The sequence below is a fragment of the Pleurodeles waltl genome, chromosome 3_1 (assembly GCF_031143425.1).
Source record: "Pleurodeles waltl isolate 20211129_DDA chromosome 3_1, aPleWal1.hap1.20221129, whole genome shotgun sequence".
Lineage (NCBI taxonomy): Eukaryota > Metazoa > Chordata > Amphibia > Caudata > Salamandridae > Pleurodeles > Pleurodeles waltl.
The window spans coordinates 1,704,728,541-1,704,740,597 of NC_090440.1; positions in this window are offsets into that span (position 1 = coordinate 1,704,728,541).

Below are 12,057 nucleotides of genomic sequence, written 5' to 3' on the forward strand. Positions count from 1 at the left end.
TTATTTTGGCCATTTTCTGCCCCCCCCAAGAAGCAAATCAGCCACATTATTAAGCCGATCTGCCCCCAAGGGGGGACAGAAAGCCACTAGACACCACGGATAAAGTTTCTTCATGTATGTGAACTGGAGTTAGGCTGATTGTCTGTGTGTATTGGCTGGCTGTGTGTGTACTGGCATTTGGGAGGTTTGAACTGGGCATTTTAGTGCTGGTGTGTGTGGACTGGGTTCTGGTTGGCGATGCGTGTGGCTCAGGTTTGGATGACAATGTGTGTGAAGTGGTCTTTAGCTGGGCTAAGGGTCACTTCTTCAAGTCAAGTCAGGTTCTTGCCTTTGCTTTGTGCACCCCCTCGGGGCCAGGTTGGACGTTTGTGATGCTATCTGCCCCCAAGGTCAGACTTCATAGCGTTTTATAATGTTAACTGCTTTATTTCTTATCCTCCTTTGCATTTGTGATCTTAATGTTTTATTTCTCTTCTTATTCTAGTGCAAAGCTTTTTATTTCCTTGGTGGTGGCTCCTGATTGTGGATTTGGCACTGGTAGATCTGGAGTTTGTGTAGTTGCATGTTGTGTTTGGTAAGAAAATGTTTTTTGTACTGTTAACTTCAAATGAGTATTATTGCCCTGCATAAATGCTTTTTTTTAAATGGTGTAATAATTGCACTATATTTAGCTTCTGTTTTATTATGTGAGACATTATCTATGCAAGATGTGTATTGCGTTGTCTTGTGTGTTATTTACCTTTGTTTTTCCTTTCTAGTGGAATACCGTTGGTACTTGCTGGGTCTGTACAGAGTAGGTGCAGGTGATCTTCAGTCCAGCTGTCTCTAGCAGGTGAGTGTTATTGTGTATATAGATCTTTGTGTGCTGTGTATTGATTGGCCTTTCCTTCCAGATTAGTATATACCAGTAGTTTTACTTTCTGTTTGAGAAAGTCACGCTTTGTTTCGTACTTATTTTACACAGTGTTCATTACTGTTGACTTATTTGTTGTGTTACTTGTATTAGTAAGGATTATGGCTAGCCACATGATTACTCCTCAGCAGGTTTTTAGTTTGCTTTTCAAATCTTCCTCTGACTGTGGTTCTGAGACTGACTCTGCATCTGAGGCAGAGGAGGAAATCCAAGATTCTGGCAGTGAATTTTCTGTCCAACAGGAATCATCTGACGAGTGTGGAAGGAAGTGCCTCTTTTAGAAGAGGACACTGGTATGCCAATAGTGCAACAAGAGTAATCTGGATTGCAGCCTGTGGCTTAAAGACTTCCCACTAAAAGTGCTGAACTCGTGTTTGCTCTAATCATGGTGCCACATGTATTGCCTGCCTTTAGTGGTGTCGCAGGGTGTAGAGTCAATACTGGAAGCTTTTTGCCTATAAATTTCTTTCAGTTGTTTATGGACAATGTATTTTTGGATGAGAGTATTGACCAGACTAATTTCTATACTGAACAGTATTTGCGGGACAACAGTGTCCCACTTAAGCCCCACGCTAGAGATACCCGATGAACTCCCACAAATCTGAAGGGTTTGAAGAAGTTCTTGGGTTTAACTTTTTTAATGGGCTTGATAAGGAAGCCATCTCTGTCTTCATATTGGTCGACTAGTTCCTTGATGGCAACTGCTATATTTCCTGCAACAATGAGTCATGATTGATATTTGCTTTTGCTTCGGATGTTGTATTTTGTAAATAATGCTTCAGCATTGCCACAAGATCACTCTGATTGTGACCGTCTCCTTAAGATATGGCCTGTCCTTGATCATTCTGTAGATAGCTTTTCAGAGACCTATGTTCTAGGAAAAGAAATAGCTGTGGATGGGTCTTTGGTCCTGTTCAAGGACCATTTGGTTTTTAGGCAGTACATTCCTAGCAAGTGGACACGTCAGGGAATTAAGATGTAAATGCTCTCTGAGAGTAGTACTGGATATGTCTATAATTTCAGGGTATACAGTCATAAGGATTGTTCTATTGACCTCCTGGTTGTTCATCTACCTTTGTAGTCAGTGAAAAAATTGTGTGGGAAATTGGTAGAGGGCTTTTTAACAAAGTTTGACATTTATACATAACTTCCACACCGGTGTGCAGTTGTTCAAGGAATTTTTCAAAGTGGACACTGTGGCTTGTGGCATAATCAGCCCTAACTGAAAAGGTTACCCTAAAGAGCATGTATGTAAAAAGCTTTAGAGGGGACAGTGAAGTGCCTTGCTTAGTGATGAACTTCTAGCTGTGAAAGTTTCAGACAGGAGAGATTTTCACACTCTGACAACCATTCATGATGAAAGTACTTCACCTGTGATGGTTTGGGGTCAAGTTGCTGAAGTGTGCAAACCTATATGTATTTTAGACTAAAACTAGAGTAGATCAGAGGTTGATGCCTTACACTGCTGTTCTGAAGTCATGCACTTGGTATAAGAAGCTGGGTATCCATTTGTTTCATTTAGCAACCTTCAATTCTTTGTTGAATTCTAGAATTGTTCTCAAGATTCAAAGATGACTTTTGTCCAGTTTCAGCAGTCTGTGATAGGCAGACTTGTTGTAGTAGGGCAGGCAAGTGCTCCTAAAGTTGGAGTGGTGGAGTGTGTAGCTAGATTGAAAAATTGCCACTTTCCTGATTACATTCCTCCAACACCCCAAAAATACTTTCCCTGTAGGAGATGTAGAATCTGTGTCCAAAAAAATGTACTGCCCCGAGTGTCATTCTAATCCTCGGCTTTCTGTGCCCACATGTTTTTAATTGTACCATACACAACTGAAGTACTGGGAGCAACTGTAAAAGTGAACTTACTGGTCTGTATTGTTTTAAAGTTTTTGTTCATTTTGACGGTTGACAGTAGTTTGATATAATTAGTTAGACCTGTTGTGTTTGTCGTCATAGTTGATTTTTTATCTCCTTCAAATTGGGTTTATTTTTTTGGTTTTCTGTTAAAAAAAACATGTGATGGCGGTGTGTGTGGACTAGAGCTTGCCTGGAAGGGTGCGTGGACTGGCGCCTGGCTGGCAGAGTGTAGGGACTTGCGCTTGGCTTATGGTGTGCGTGGAATGGTGCTTGGCTGGTGGCATGCATAGACTGATGCTTGGCTGGCACGTGCATGAACTGACGCTTTGCTGGCGATATGCATGGATTGGCGCTTGGCTGGTGGTGTGTGCAAGCTGGCATTTGGCTAGCAGTGTGTGTATAATGACCTGTTGCTGAGTGCTACCCACACATTGCCAGCCAAAAAGCCTTCCACACATATTGTCAGCTGCCAGCCGGTGATTGCTAGGTCAGTCCTGTGGGCGCTAGAAAGTGATGAGCTCTTGAATTGCGCCGTCTGTTCATGTGAGTGTTGTAATGTGCTGGGCACATGACTGGTGGTGTGAATGGTTTTGTGTGTGTCACACATGAAAGGTGTGTGAATGGCTTGTTAAGCGGATGGTGACGTGTTGTTGCTTTACAGCTCACAAGCTGTGAGCATTGGTTCAGTTTCTTGAACTTCCAATTATTACAAGTGTATTTCATTTTTGTGAAATCTCGTGTGAACAAACTGTGCATTTTGATCCTTTCACTCACACTTGTGCCAAATCCAACCAGTATGTTGTCGTAGGACTCTCGTTATTGGAACAAGACTGTTTTCTTTGGGACAGCAGCACGACTGCTTGTGGGTGACTGAGTCAATCCCACATCGTCCTGGCAGCAGTCAGCCCAACCCTTTCAACTAGGTAGAAGCACCTCACCCAAACATAGAAAGCAAAGGTGATTTGTAGAAGCCTGAAGCATGAGACTCAGTGACCTCTCGGGGAAGTCGTGGTCAACAAATTTCATCCCTTTCTCTCATTAGCAAAAGCCTCATACACACAAAGGTCAAAGAAAAGATGCAGGATGGTTTTCAATACACTTATTGAAGAAAATGCAATCTAGGATAAAATATATGAGCTGCAATTATTAGGGCAATAAGACATAGCAAGAATAGGATTGTTATGATCAGCAGGAAGAAAATAAACAGCACAAGCATATTGGAATAACGTATGTAGGAATACTAACTAACCCCTAACTCCTATCGAGAGCATAGCGGTGACAGCCCAGTCTGCTAGAATGTAGGCCATGAGAGGACCTCCCACCCCCATTATCTGAGAAAAGGTTCTGCCCACCATCTCCTTGGCTGGTTGTAGAGACAGAGCTGAGGCCAACAATGAAATTGCATACAGAGTGGATAGGCATCCTGGTCGAATTACCTACCTCCTTTTCCTTGGCCTGTATGATGTTTTCATAAGAAACATGTTTCTGTTTTGTGAAATAGGCTTGACATGGGCATGTGCCTAAGTGTCGGGCTGTTTATGTACTCTTGTGGTGACAATACTAGATGGATTATCATGTACTGTTCTTGTCAGCCTTTGGCAAAAGTACATGGTGAAATGCCATGCACAAAAATATTAACAATGCTTTTGTTGAATCACGGCTGATTAGGAAAAATAAAAAATCCTCTCTAAAAACCAGGCTAAATTAAAATGAATAAATTAAATTAGGGCCTATATCTAGGTAAAAAGGTACAGGTCTCAAGCCTAAGCTAAGCTATGTTGCACAAGCAAGGTGTGAAAATGAACCCCTGACACCTTCCCCATTGTCGGAACAAGAGTGCAAGTTCAAGACCTAAATCTATAATGCTTGAAAATACTGAAAGCATGTTAAAATATACATAAAAGAGATAAAAATGTTGAAGTTGACAAGCAAGGCAGGCCAACAGGCAGACCAATTTAAAGGACAATTTAGTATTTGAAACAAAAATGCTAATGATTGAATTTCAGCAATAATTATAATCCCACAAGAAATCTCCAATGTCATCAATGGTGATGGAAGCCAGTAAGTATTCCACTTCGGCGATACGTTGACCAGCATGTTAGCTAACGGATCCATGAAGCATATGTGTGCAGATGCTTCAGCCATAGGACCAGCTGAGGGGGTCACATACCCTGCAGTGCCAGACTAGAAGGAGCCAGGAAACCCGAGGCGTATACGATGCCTTGAGCATCAACGGTAGTCTCAGTGGACATGCCCATGAATGAACCCTCATTGAGAATATTAACAGATCCTTGCCAATAAAAGGCACAGGCTGCACATCAGGACACACCTTTGGTGCATACTCGAAGAAGCACCACAAGCAATGGAAAATCATCTGCACCCAGGCCAGTATTGGTCAGAATGACAATGACCAATTCAGCTCAAGCTCCTCCAGCAGTGAAGCTCCGAAGTACTGCAACATGCGATCATGACACAGATGTACTCGAGGGATCTCCATCACTCCACTTTGCTCAGATGGAACAACCATTGCTTACCGAAAATAGCAACAGCAAGATATCGCCAATTAATGCCAAAGTTATTGGGAATCCACAAAAGACATTCGAGAAGATTGCATGAATTGCCGAAGGTATCACTCCAAATATAGTCTGAAAGTGCTAACAAATCCAGAACTGACAGCCCGAAAACCCGCAGTATTAGATGCATTGAATATCCTTCTCATCAACTCTCCAAAATGTTTGGGGAGGTTGGTATTTAACAAGGACTGTATCTCTGGTAGTTGGAGAGCATAGGTTTCTCTGGCCTATGTCAGAGCCACATGTGTTTGAAACAACAGCTCCTTTAGTTTGCTCTGCTTATCAAAATTTACATTTAAAGTAGCAATGTGTGCCACATTTCTGCTACTTTTATCTCTTGTGTGGGGGAATAACACATGACTGCAGCAAGTTACAATTTGGGAAACCAAAATCACGTAGGCGATTCCAGGCTTCATCCCACAACAGCCCTCATCACTCAGCATCACATAACTTCCATTTGAAAGTATCTGAAATACTGGGTGAATCAATAAGATGGGTCTGGCCTTCAGGTAGCAAGCCAAGTTTGCTACGGCCACATTACAAGTCCCTTGCAAGGACACCTGCTTACAAATCATAGAATGACTAACAGCAGCCTCACATTCGCGTCTCCTAATAAAGACGTCTGTTTCACCATTTAGACATTTGCAATTGAAAAGTAACTCCTCTACCTTGTGGATGTAAGTTTCCCCTAACCACTCGAATTTGCCAACTGCAAAATGTTTCAAACACTTGGTGAACTGAAATGTTGAAAGAGCCAATTAATCACCCCGTGTATCAGCCATACTGCTGATGGAATTTTCAGCTACAGTAAAAGGCAACTTTTCCAGTTTCTCAGTGTTAAGCATGATGAAACTCACTTCTTTTTTAGCCATTATCTGCTGTTGTCTTGTCAAAATAAATGCAGCAAATAACTCAGGAGAGTTAATGTGCTGCTGGGGAAGCTCCTTAGAAATAAAGAGGCACCGACAGAGCTGAGTTCAAAATGCAGTATATCCGTAATCACAGAGCCATGTTTCCTTGTACACATGACCAATCTGGAGAAGTTTCATCAGATATTTTATACATGAAAACAACAAAGGCGTGAAAATACATCATCCAATCAGACAACAGAAAGGGCATTCCGTCATCAAATACATGGCATAATGTTGATCAGGAGATGCATGGCGTTGCACATGTATTAAGCATCTAACCAATCACAGTGAAACATTTCATGATGGCAGCTTGATACAAGATGACCACAAGCGTGACCTTCACATTATTCAAATGGTTGGGACTTTCCAAGGCATTATCAAAGACAATTTCTTCACAACCCCCGTCCAGACCTATGTGGACATCGAGGTGACTCTCTGTTGCTGGGTGAATGAAGCAATGCATGTCGCATGAGGTGTCACTTTTAAGCAAGCCTTGCACTATGAGCTGTCTTCCAGGGTACGTTCGTTTAATGAAGGTCATCCGATCTTTTGCATATGTTTTGCAGGTCTGTACATCATTGAGTATCACAGGATGAGGACAGGCCTGGAGAAATACAAAATGGATCCTTTAGCCGGTTTTCACATCCCCTCCTCTGATAATCAGTGCTAAAATGGTTTTCCTAATCCTCCTTGCACTCTCCTGCATCCATCAATATTGAGGTCTAGAGATTGTGTCTGGCATGCGTGCTGTTGCTACCTGGGAATCGTTACTATTGCTGTCTAGAATCATCCTTAGTACCTCTTGCGCAGTCTTCAGGAGATACATGATGTATCACATTTTGTGGCAGTTTGTATAGGCAATGTTGCACATGGGACATTAACAAACTCTAGATAGTCATTAGCTACCATTGTGTGTGTAATTAGGAACAAACAATGATGTTCTCTTCTACCTGGAATTTGGGATGTATAGTTGGCAACTACTTACAAATGTATTGATAATCTAACAACAACCCACTCTAATAACCCTACCCTGGCACTTTATATAATGCACTGTTATAAAGACAACTCTTATTTGATAGGTAAAGGAACGTTCATGTTGTTCTATGTCTTTCACAGCTATAGCTGGTAACTTTGATGTGCAATACCTCTTTGTAATTTACTATCCACTAGGCACTATTGGAGCAGGTGAGTCCAAACATCAAATGACATAATACATGTAACTTTGTATCATAAGTCACTTTCTATTCAACATTGTTCTCTTTCACTCAAAGCATGTTTACTTATCCCTGTGATGTTTAGTTGTATTGTAAATCTTTGAAAGAAGTTAAAAGTCTCAAAGTTCAAAAGTCTCAGGGTCATTCAATGTCCTTTTTTTTTTTAAAGTAAGAGGCATCTGTGTAAAATCAACAAATACCATGATCAGTAGCACAAAGAAAACCGCTGGCACCCAAAGCCGTTTCTTGGTGGGCCTTGAAGAGGTGTTGGACATAGTTGCCTTAATGAATTTCAAAAAAGACCTATGAATGATCAATTTCCTGTACCTTAGATTTTACCTCAGAGGTCACCAGTACTTAAGGGGAAAAGGTACTCTAGAATGGAGGCCAGATACCCTAGTACTGAGGTTCTAATGAGGTCTTTCAGCCAGAACTGCAAGCGAAGAAGTTGGTGTAGTTAACAGTGCCCCTAGTCCTCATTGTTGGTTGAGTGGGGACACCTTCTTCGTGTGAGGGCTGTGCATCCAAAAGGTCAGCTCCTCACACGTTACAGGTGACCTAGGCCCAATCTCTCAGTTGGAGATCATGTTCAGCTGGTGTTGTTGAGTCATTAAAGGCTTGCAGCATCTGACAATGAAGGTACCTCAATGTGAATGTCAAAACATCTTACCAGATACTGACAGCGGAACAATGGACATGTGCATAGGCCAGTCAAACAGTATTTCAGTTGGTGCTCAGTTTGGCCACTCTGTCAGGGGTGCTTCTCCTAACCATTGAAGCAAGTTGTAGTGCATCAATCCAGAACAGCTCAGCAGATGCACAAATCTTTCAAATTTCACTTTTAGTACACCATTCCTGCAATCTTCTGCGCCCTATGCGGAAGAATGGAAGGCACAGTGCAACTTGTGCTTTCCCAAGACTCGTGCAAAAGAAACTAGATAACTATGGAAACCAGCATTGATCTATTGCCAGAACTCAAAAAATCAAACATTTGGCCACAGTCATAGTTCACTGTTCTTTTCCATAGTTTGTCTCTAGTTCATTGTAATTGTTGCAGAAATCTATAAACAAAGCCTTATAAAGGGAAATACTGATCCAATGGCGATACTCCATCATACTTTGATGGAAACAGCTCATTGTTTTATGGGGCAAATTAATCAAATCAATCAATTCACTCCATACTTTTTGCACACACTTAATCCCACAGGCTATTGTACCACATGTCAGCTGTTACTGTAATGAAAGGTGGATAATCATAATGCATGTAACATACAACATCACCATTAAGGGGACAATTCCTTTCAACTAAATGTGAACAGGACAGTAATAATAAGTTCTCATTTGCATATCAGTTATCAAAGGCACAATCGTTATCACTGCAAACCATACTTGTACTACATTATAAACCTGTAACTCAACTAAGTGGGGCTGAAGTGGTGCAAGGGGGAAAATGCATCTTAATAATTTTTAAATCAACAAAGCTTAGCCTAGGTATATGGGGGAAAGGCTCCCTCCTCTGTCTACAACTGCATCGCTTTGAAAGAAATAAGGTACATTGAAACAGGACATAAATTTGTACACATAAATACAATTTCCTCTTCGTCTCGTGACTGCTTGACATTTGCAACATAAACATCTCTACTTATACTTGAAAAATAATAAGAAGTGACAAATTTAAAAAACGCATTACCATCAATATTAATAGCTAACCATCATTGCATAGTCAGTACATAACCAATGCCCAAAGCCCTCCTCTTATAGTATATCTGTAACATGATAAACATTCAGAAACCACATTGTAAATCCACTGATAATATTTTACCAATATGTTGTTACTGTTCCTGTACCTAAATTCTTTTTTCATATCATCAGGGAGACATTTAATAAGTAAGAACAAAAAATTGCTAATGGAAAGCCCTTCTAATTGCATATACTAGTACCATCTTAAATGGAAATCAACATTCAAATAATAAATAAACAATGACACTCAGTAACAGTTTAGTATTCACACAAACTATTTCACCAAACAAATAGTAACCCCAAAGGTCAGGCAGAAACACATGTGACACTTGTATTCAGCAAGTATAATTGGAACACACTATTGTATCCCTTTAATCATCTTCAACACACAGGATAGTCGCATCAAAGCTAGAGGGGTTGAGAGCTCGACAGGCATCACTAATGTCAGTTGCCACTTCCCCTCTCTTGTACAAGCATGATGTTGTGGTGAACTTCAGATGTTCCTTAAGAATAATACAGGCGGGGAAGGGGTACACACCAGTCTTTATTCTGTGCACATGGTCTATAGTGGTCGTGTGGCTATACTCTTGCATAGTGTGAAAACACAAAACAGGAGGCATAAGGGGGAATTCAAATTTGGCCCCCTCAAAATCAGAAGCACATTAATAATAGCTGTATTGTAGTACCACATTGCACATCTTGAGGTAAGAACAATTCTATGTTTTTATTCACTTCTCAGATGATGTGTGGTCCCTGAATTCAGTGTCTAGTATCACAAGTGCCACACATCATTACATTTACACCTTCTCCAAACGTCTAAACTCAGCATTGCAAGCACCGCAAGGCAGCTGATGCCAATAACACAGGCAAGTATATTCAGGGGTCATTGACACATTAGGCATTCTATGGAACAAGAACAGATAATAGACAGAGAGAAAAAAGAAAGAAAAAATATTCTAATATAGGTATGTCCAATGTTCAAAGCCAGTACGGAAAGTATAAAGTTGCAATCTACCGACACATGAAGGCAATCCATGTCACTGTACTTTATGTATTAAGATGTACCCCAAAACTCTCATGAACAAGGAAAACAACATAAAACGTGACACAGACAGACATACAGAAAACACATCTTTTCGTCCATGTTCTGAAACCAAGGAAAAACATGGATAGCAGAATACTCTCCACCAACCAATTATATTATTTTATATACCTATATATATATACAAAAAACAAAGGAGAACTCTTGGAAGTCCCAATTTTAGGAGCACCCTGCAACACCAGCGACACTCTAGATTTGCTCACCTCAAATGTCTGCTTATTTAGCAAAGTTTGTAAGCATAGGATCAGCACAGTGCAATCCTCGCCAAGCTAGATAGTGACAAAGGGGGTGATTCTAAGTCTGGCGGGCGGCGGAGGCCGCCCGCCAGACTTCCCCCTCCAAAATACCGCTCCGCGGTCGGAAGACCGCTGAGGGTATTCTGGGTTTTGCACTGGGCTGGCGGGCGACCACCAAAAGGCCGCCCGCCAGCCCAGTGCAAAACTACCTTCCCACGAGGACGCCGGCTCCGAATGGAGCCGGCGGAGTGGGAAGGTGCGACGGGTGCAGTGGCACCCGTCGCGAATTTCACTGTCTGCAATGCAGACAGTGAAATTCTTTGTGGGGCCCCCTTACGGGGGCCCCACGACAACCCATACCGCCATCCTGTTCCTGGCGGGCGAACCGCCAGGAACAGGATGGCGTTATGGGCTGTCAGAATCCCCATGGCGGCGCAGCTCGAGGATTCAAATGGGCAGCGGAAAACCGGCGGGAGACCGCCGGTTTTCCACTTCTGACCGCGGTCAAACCGCCGCGGTCAGAATGCCCAGCGGGGCACCGCCAGCCTGTTGGCGGTGCCCCCGTCATTTTAGCCCTGGCGGTCTTGGACCGCCAGGGTTAGAATGACCCCCAAAGTCTTTTGCCATTTATACAGCAAAATCTTTAAGCATAGGATTGACACAGTGTCATCCTCGCCGAGCTGTAAAATGACAAAAGCTATTTACCACTCCAGGCACAGTATTTGCTCACTGTGCTGATCCTATGCTTAAAAACTTTGCTAGATAAGCAGACATTTGAGGTGAGCAAATCTAGAGTGCATAATTTATGGGTCACTCTAACCCTGCTTTCTGAGCTTGAATATTATAATGTATTTGAAAGTGAAGATGTATATAAGAACACAACAAATTATGAGGAAATGTTCTCTTACCATAATAATGGACATTACTTTCTGCACCCGGAGATCAGTTTTTAACTATACACAATGGGAACACTGTCAGACTCCACCAGTGGGGAGTTCTAATACACATAGAGAAAAGCTTTCATACTTTACTGGGCATGATGCTAAGAATGCAGAGTCACATTATTTTAAATTGTCTCCTTCTAAAGTGAGAAAGGTACTGCAAATCAACACAAAATTAATCCATTCAAGTTCCTTTGTTTCCCAGCTTGCCATTGAGGGATATAAGTTTTGGACAAACGCTGTTGATTTGAAGAGTGTATAGGGAACATGAGATTGGTAATTAGAGAGGTGGGAAAGCTTTATTTAGAGCATGCCTTATTCCTTTACAAATTATATGTTTGAATGACACAGTTCAGCAAACGACTTGCCTGGGGTTAGCAAAAATAAAAAATGAATGTGCCCAGTATGTTGACACTAGCTAAATATAACAATTGGCAGACACTTTTAAATGTCACTGAACAGCAGCTCATTAGTTGGGTTCAGAATGGTCCCTTTAATTCCTCACTTTCATATCCCGGCGGGTGGTTATTGTGGGCAGTGGACAGAAATGGTTGTCGGGCATAATTTGTA